We start from the raw sequence: 7,500 nt of genomic DNA, 5'->3' as shown, positions 1-7,500 counted from the left end.
GCTTGTAAATGCCAGGTCAGCAATCCTTCCTTTTCAGGGTCGAGTCAATGGGTTCTTGCCACAAAATGTGGAGTCATGGATTTCATCCGTCGATGCCCATTTAAATGCCAAACAAATCGTAGACCCTTTTGTACAATTACAAGAAGCTAAAAGTTTTATAGATTTTTCTAAGGGGGATGCGAGTGCGTATTTAAGAGGTGTTTCATTTCAAGAAGCAGTTACCTGGGATGGGATGATTTCAAAGTTAGGTTACGCGCGGTCTATGGGGGTGAAGAAGCCTTGGATGTAGTATTAACGTTAAGAAATACACTTAATCAAGCCACTGTGAATAGGCTTAATGTTATTGAGAGAGCAGCTCTCATAGCTGATAGGCTCAATGAATATCAGGACATTTTAGGTAATTCCACTTGGGTTACTAGGGATAACATCTCCGTGAAAGATTTTTTACGATTAATGTATTCAACTTGCATGACACTTATGTTGCCTGAAGCTTTAGTGCGGTGTTTTGATAAAAAGTTAACGCCTGCAAGTACGGAATTGGATGTATATAAACAGATAAAGAAACACATGTCCAAGTGTCCAGATCTCGATCCCGTATTAACTCAAGTTTTTGCAAAGAATGAAACAAAGCCACAAACAGTGAACGTAGTTAATAGTCAAGTAGCGGGAATGACGTGTTATAATTGCAAACGTCAAGGGCACTTAAGCGCGGACTGCAGAACGAAATTCTGCTCGATTCATAATAGTTCAACTCATTCATACAATCAATGTTACTCGCGTAAGACACAACAGAACCCCAGAAATACGCAGTCAATTCCACAGTCAGTTCCATATGGAAATAAAAAGAAAAATCCTCATTTTAACAATAAGAAGAAACAACCAAATGTCAATGCAGTTCAGAGTCCAAAGCAAACAAACACTTCTTCGAATATCGCTGAGCCTGGGTCGTCAAACCAGACCTCGCAAGGTCAGACTAATTTTCAGAATGTGCAGAGCAAAGCAAATACCACATAGTTAACTCTAGAGGGGAAGAGAGTGATGTTGGGTCAAGGTCATTCATGTTAACATCAATAGTATTGAATAATCAATTTAATGTTTTATCAGATAATTGTGAGACAATAGATTTTCCTATGAAACACACGACCGAATTAAGTAAAACAGTACATGCTCCCGTAGATTTGCAACAAATTCATACAATAATAAGCCAAAATGAGTTACGACCAACCTTATATGCTGTAAATTTAGAACACAAATCCTTTACGTTATTTTTTGACTCTGGTAGTCCACGTAATACCATGGATTTGAAGACACATCATTTGTTATTTTCAAACTTTCCGATTGAAAAATCCGGAGTTAGACTCTCGGGTATAGGAAATAATTAATTAAATGTCATAGGCATAACTCATGTTCAATTCAAAGTCGGTAAACGCACGTTTGCCGATACATTTGTTGTTGTACAAAACATTGATATGTATCCAGCTGTAATTATAGGATACCCATCTATGGGAAATCAAAACATTATCTTAGCCCCTGCCAAGCACGGCGTGTATATCAAAGGGAAATTCTATAAGTCTTCTAATACCTTAAAATCAGTTTTGGATAAAAAGGAGACGACAAATGTAACCGTAACGTACGTTGAAGAACCAATAACTTGGCTCACTAATAAAGAAATAATATACTCGACCCAGCAGAATTCTCGTTCAACCGTAATATCATCTTGCACGCAATCTATCGAGCCAAACGTACCTTCGAATTTAATAGTGCAAATAAAGAAAACATTACCGGGATCTGAAATATTAATCCTTTCCGACACTTTGAAAACTAACGGATTGTCTGTCACACAAGCTATTTATACAGTAGGCTCACATCAACAATGTAATATTGAAGTCTGTAATCATTTAAATAACACTTTAGTAATTCACAAAAATCAACATATCTTGGATGTAGAAGTTTATAAACATCGTATTCTTACCGTTGCTGAGATCAATTACTCTCAATCAGTTGCGGATGAATCCCTTTTGCGGTCTATTAAAAATAAAATCAATAAAGACATTAAAGACGAAGAAATTCAGCAGAAAATTTTTGGACTTTTAACTAAATATCATGATGTTTTTTCCACTACGGATGGATCCTTAGGAAAAACAGATGTGATCGAGCATCAAATAAGGTTAAAGGACAAGCAGAAAATTATCTATGTACCCTCGTACAGACTCCCTATGAAATTCCAGAATGAAATAAATGATGAAGTAGGTAAAATGCTAGAAGAAGGATTCATTAGGAAATCAAACAGCCCTTATAATTTTCCTTTAATAGTTGTACCGAAAAAAGATCGAACATGGCGTATCTGCGTCGACTTCCGTCGTCTAAACGAGGAGACGATCCCTGATCGATTCCCAGTGCCATGTACTAACGATATTTTGTCTTTGTTAGGTCAGAATAAATATTTTACCAGTTTGGACTTACTTAAAGGCTTTCACCAGATATCATTAGAAGAAGATAGTATCCCATACACAGCCTTCAGCACAGCCAGGGGACATTATGAATTTTTACGGATGCCTTTTGGTTTACGTTGTGCTGCTATAACATTTACAAGAATGATTAACATAGTGTTTGGAGACTTGTTAGGGGATATATTGCATGCCTATATGGATGATCTTGTAATCTTTTCCAACACCTTAGAAGAACATCTACGTAAGTGAGAACTAGTACTACAGAGATTAAGACAACATAACTTAAGGGTAAAGATTAGTAAGTGTGAATTTTTCAAAACAGAGTTAATATATTTGGGTTTCATGGTGTCAAGCCAAGGTCTTAAAGTAGTCCATGATAAGGTGTTGGCTATACGTAATTTTCCCATACCTACTAATGTCAAGGGAATACAGCAATTTCTGGGTTGTAGTGGATATTACAGGCGTTTTATACGCAACTATTCAATAATAGCCGCTCCTTTAACTGATCTTATGAAGAAGGGCGTAGATTTCATATGGTCTGAGCAACATCAACAGGCGTTTAATACCTTGAAAGATGAACTGTGTAGTTCTCCTATCTTAAAATTTCCTGACTTCGGTAAGGAATTCTTCATTGCAACAGACGCCTCAGACTTAGGAGTAGGAGGGGTATTGCTTCAGCAATATGATAAACAATTTTTCCCGATAGCTTTCTATTCTCGAAAATTGAGAACTTCCGAAAGTAAGTATGCAGTAATAGACAAGGAAGGGCTAGCTATTGTTAATTCACTAGTGCATTTAAAGTTCATAATTTACGGTTATCCCATTAAGGTTCTTACTGACCATAAACCACTAACAGAGTTCTTTAAAGGCTTCAACCATAGCCCTAAACGAACTCGGTGGCATTTGATCATTCAAGATTTTGGCGCAAGAATCGGGTATTTACCTGGGAAAGCAAATATCATTGCGGATGCATTATCACGCAACCCCGTGTCATCTTGTACGGAGCCTTTAGCTGAATTAATAGATATATCAACATCCATGCCTATTGTTAAAACGATATCTGAACAAGAAGATTTAGGCTGGAGCGCTGAATTGTTACAGACTGAGCAAAGAAAAGGTCAGAAAATAGACACAATTATAAATGTTTTGAAAGGCAATCATAAGGAAAAGGGATATATAAAGTATAAGCAGCAGAATTATATAATCAAAGATAATATTCTGTGTAGGACTGTGACAAGGAAAACCCGCAATACACCACATGTAACTAACGACCAGGTAGTAGTACCAATCTCACTTATTTCCACTGTCCTGAATTGGTTGCATTCAAATCCATTACATGGACACCCGGGGTTCTCATTAATGTCACAGAAAGCCAAATCATTGTTTTATTGGCATACGATGCTTACAGATATAAAAAGACACATAGCTAATTGTCGCACATGTCAGGAAAACAAAGGGCATACAAAAACACCTGTCAGCCTAGGGGCTTATCCTGTGCCCAATCAACCCTTTGAAAGAATACATTTAGATTTGTTAACAGGATTTTACGAGTCAGACAGAGGAAATAAGCACCTCTTAGTAATTATAGATGCTTTAACTCGTTATACAGAACTAATAGCGCTTAAAACTAAAACTGCGATTGAATGCGCTAGGAAGTTTTACGAGTGTTACATTTGTAAACATGGAATTCCACACATGATAATCTCAGACTCGGGTGGTGAATTTAATAATCACTTTCTTACCTCATTGTGTGAATTCCGCAGCATAAAGAAAATAAATAAATATATCACCCAGAGTCGAATGGGCCAGTGGTTCTTAACCTGGGGTACCTGTACCCCCAAGGGGTACGAGACCTTAAGCCTGGGGGTACGAGATATGATAGCCAGTGCAATGGTAGCTACTGTATATTTACCACGAGAAAGCAAAACATGTATTTTCCAAATATTTCTCTTACTATAATTGTCTAAATTATTTTTTTTTTAAGTTAGTGCTGTAAACAATTTTCTTAGGTTTTCTATGGTTTCATATACGTTTTCTTGATGTCTCGTATGGTTTATGTTCGCGTTATTCTTGAATCTGAAACATGCTGCATGTGCACTGTGCTGTGTGTAGTTGAGTTTTCTTGATGTCTCGTACGGTTCGTGTTCGCGTTGTTCCTGACTCTGAAACATGCTGCATGTGCACTGTGCTGTGTGTAGTTGAGTTTTCTTGATGTCTCGTACGGTTCGTGTTCGCGTTGTTCCTGACTCTGAAACATGCTGCATGTGCACTGTGCTGTGTGTAGTTGAGTTTTCTTGATGTCTCGTACGGTTCGTGTTCGCGTTGTTCCTGACTCTGAAACATGCTGCATGTGCACTGTGCTGTGTGTAGTTGAGTCAATGTGAATAGTGTGGATTGGGTCTGCATTTTGTTTGTGTTTGAGTTGTTGATAGTATTGAGGTGAATTACTGGTGAGTGTCATTTTTTATTTGTGAAATGTAATTTTTGGATTATCATTTTATTTGTCACAATATGTTTTTTAGTGTGGTATAACTCTAATATTGTCAAGAATAGATGTATAATTGATAAAAGATATATAATTTTGAAGGTACTGTTATGTGCACGAGGAGGAATATAGTGGACTTAGGGATGGCTCGACCAGGGTGAGGGGTTGGGGATGAGTTGGTCAAAAAATGGTCTGACTTGGACAAAAACTGGTATGTGTTGGTCAAAGCGTGGCTTGAGTTCGTCAAAATATGGCTTGAACTGGTAAAAAAATTCCTTTGGTAAATAAATGACCTGGACTGGTCAAACAATGGCCTGAGTTGATCAAAACAATCCCTTGAGTTGGTAAAAAAAAAAATGTCCTGAGAAGGTCAAACTGTCCTGAGTTGGTAAAAAAATGGTCTTAGTTGGTAAAAAAATGGTCTTAGTTAGTAAAAAAAAAGAAATGCCTTACCCTCCCACAATAACATACACTTCCAGCCATCCCTGGGTGAACTGTGTATTGTGTTGGTGGTGATACGTTATTTTATATCAATTGTAACATGTAACGGTTATAACATCCAGCCCTGCATCTTTCCAGGTAGTATCGGTGTGATCAAGATCTAGTAACTATGTCTAAGAAACGCAAGTGGAACGACGACTACATTTGTTATGGTTTTACCTGTATGACTGAGGCAGATGGAACTCAACGACCACAGTGCATCCTCTGCAGCAGTCTTCGCAAATGCAAATCTCCAACCATCAAGACTCAGTGAACACTTCAACAATCGGCATGGAGGCACAGATGCTGGACATGACTTAAACAGCTTGAAGATCAAGTGGGAACGATTTGATCGTAGTGGTACCCTGTCAAAGCTAGGTTTTGTGCCAGTTGAGAAACCTTTGTTGCAAGCATCTTATGAAGTTGCCCTTTTGTGTGCAAAGAAGAAAAAAGCTCACACTATCGCACAGGAGCTTCTTAAACCTTGTGCATTAGAAATGGCAAAAATAGTGTTAGGGACAGAAGCTGAAAAGAAGCTTAAACAGATACCTCTGTCAAATGACATTATTCATTCAAGGATTCCTGATATGAGTCAAGATGTCTTGCAGCAGGTGATAACAGACCTGAAAGCTAGTCCTGTCAGTGAGTATTCAGCTGGACGAGTCAACTGACGTTAGTTTTTGCAGCCAGTTGATGGGATTTGTTCGGTATGTGAAGGAGAAAGAAGTGGTGGAAGAATTCTTATTTTGTAAACCTCTGAAAACTACTGCAAAAGCAACTGATGTTTTCAGTCTTGTGAAAGAGTTCTTCTTGAAACATGAAATGACTCTCAACATGCGTGGTTCAATTTGCACTGATGGAGCCCCTGTCATGCTTGGAAATAAATCAGGCTTTGCTACCCTAGTGAAAAAAAAGGTTCCCCATGTAACTGTCACTCACTGTGTGTTACATCGTCATGCACTTGCTACAAAGACGCTGCCAGAAAAATTGAAGACTGTTTTATCAATTGTTGTGCGTGCTGTAAATTTCATCAGAGGACGGGCAGTGATTCAACGTCTTTTTGCATCTTTTTGTGAAGAAATTGGAGCTGAGCACAGTGTTCTTTACCACACAGAAGTGAGGTGGCTTTCCCGTGGCAGGGTACTTACACGTGTATTTGAACTTCATGAAGAAATCATGCAATTTCTTAGAAATCAAGGCAGTGAAGTTGCTGACCATTTTGAAAACAGGGAGTTCATTTTGTGTCTGGCATATCTGGCAGATGTATTCATGCACCTCAATGAACTGAATGTCTCTATGCAAGGAACAGCGATGAATATGATAACTGCCAGAGAAAAGTTATCTGCCCTCACCAAGAAACTTCCAATGTGGATAAAGCGCATTGAAAGTGGAAATTTTGCAAACTTCCCTTCTCTTGATGAGGCTGCTAGTGCTGAAGAAGAGCTGCCCATCCTGAGTAAAGTAAAAGAACATTTGCAAGAACTGATTCAGTCCTTCCAAGGGTATTTTCACCCTGAAGAAGGTTCTGTGGCACAAAGATGGATACGGGATCCATTTCTTTTCAACCTTGATTCCAAGGATGATAATGATATCATGAAAGATGATCTTGTGGAGTTGCAGACCAATGACAGAATCCGAATGGAGTTTGAAAAAATCCAACTGGATATGTTTTGGTGTGCACAACTCCAAGCATTCCCACAGTTAGCGAGGAGAGCTTTGGAGGTCCTCTTGCCATTTGCAACCACATACTTATGTGATGAGGCAGGTTTTTTAACGCTCCTACACATCAAAACAAAAGCCAGAAACCGTTTGGATGCAAGTGATGACATGCATCTGGCACTTTCAAAGAAAGAACCTCGTTTGAACAATATCAATAATGAGAAACAACAACAAAAGAGCCACTAAAAATGTGTTGGTGTGCACTATGTAGTAAAACTCAAAATCATTCATTGTATCCTACAAATTGACACTTTTCCATTGAAATAAAAAAAGTACCTTTCTTCTGTAATTGAAAATCTAATAATTTCTCAGCAAGGTTTGTATCACTAATCCTTTTCATATATTTGTATTGTATTTATATTGGAT

At 38.1% G+C, this 7,500-nt stretch overlaps 1 pseudogene; it reads left to right on the top strand.

Moving 5' to 3' along the window:
* Positions 1–5,545: 5,545 nt before the first annotated feature.
* LOC137631128 (protein FAM200C-like) lies at positions 5,546–7,320 on the top strand (annotated as a pseudogene).
* Positions 7,321–7,500: the final 180 nt, after the last annotated feature.

This window comes from Palaemon carinicauda, chromosome 3 (assembly GCF_036898095.1).
Source record: "Palaemon carinicauda isolate YSFRI2023 chromosome 3, ASM3689809v2, whole genome shotgun sequence".
NCBI lineage: Eukaryota > Metazoa > Arthropoda > Malacostraca > Decapoda > Palaemonidae > Palaemon > Palaemon carinicauda.
Note: the sequence above shows the minus strand (reverse complement) of the source record. Positions and strands in the feature narration are given on the sequence as shown.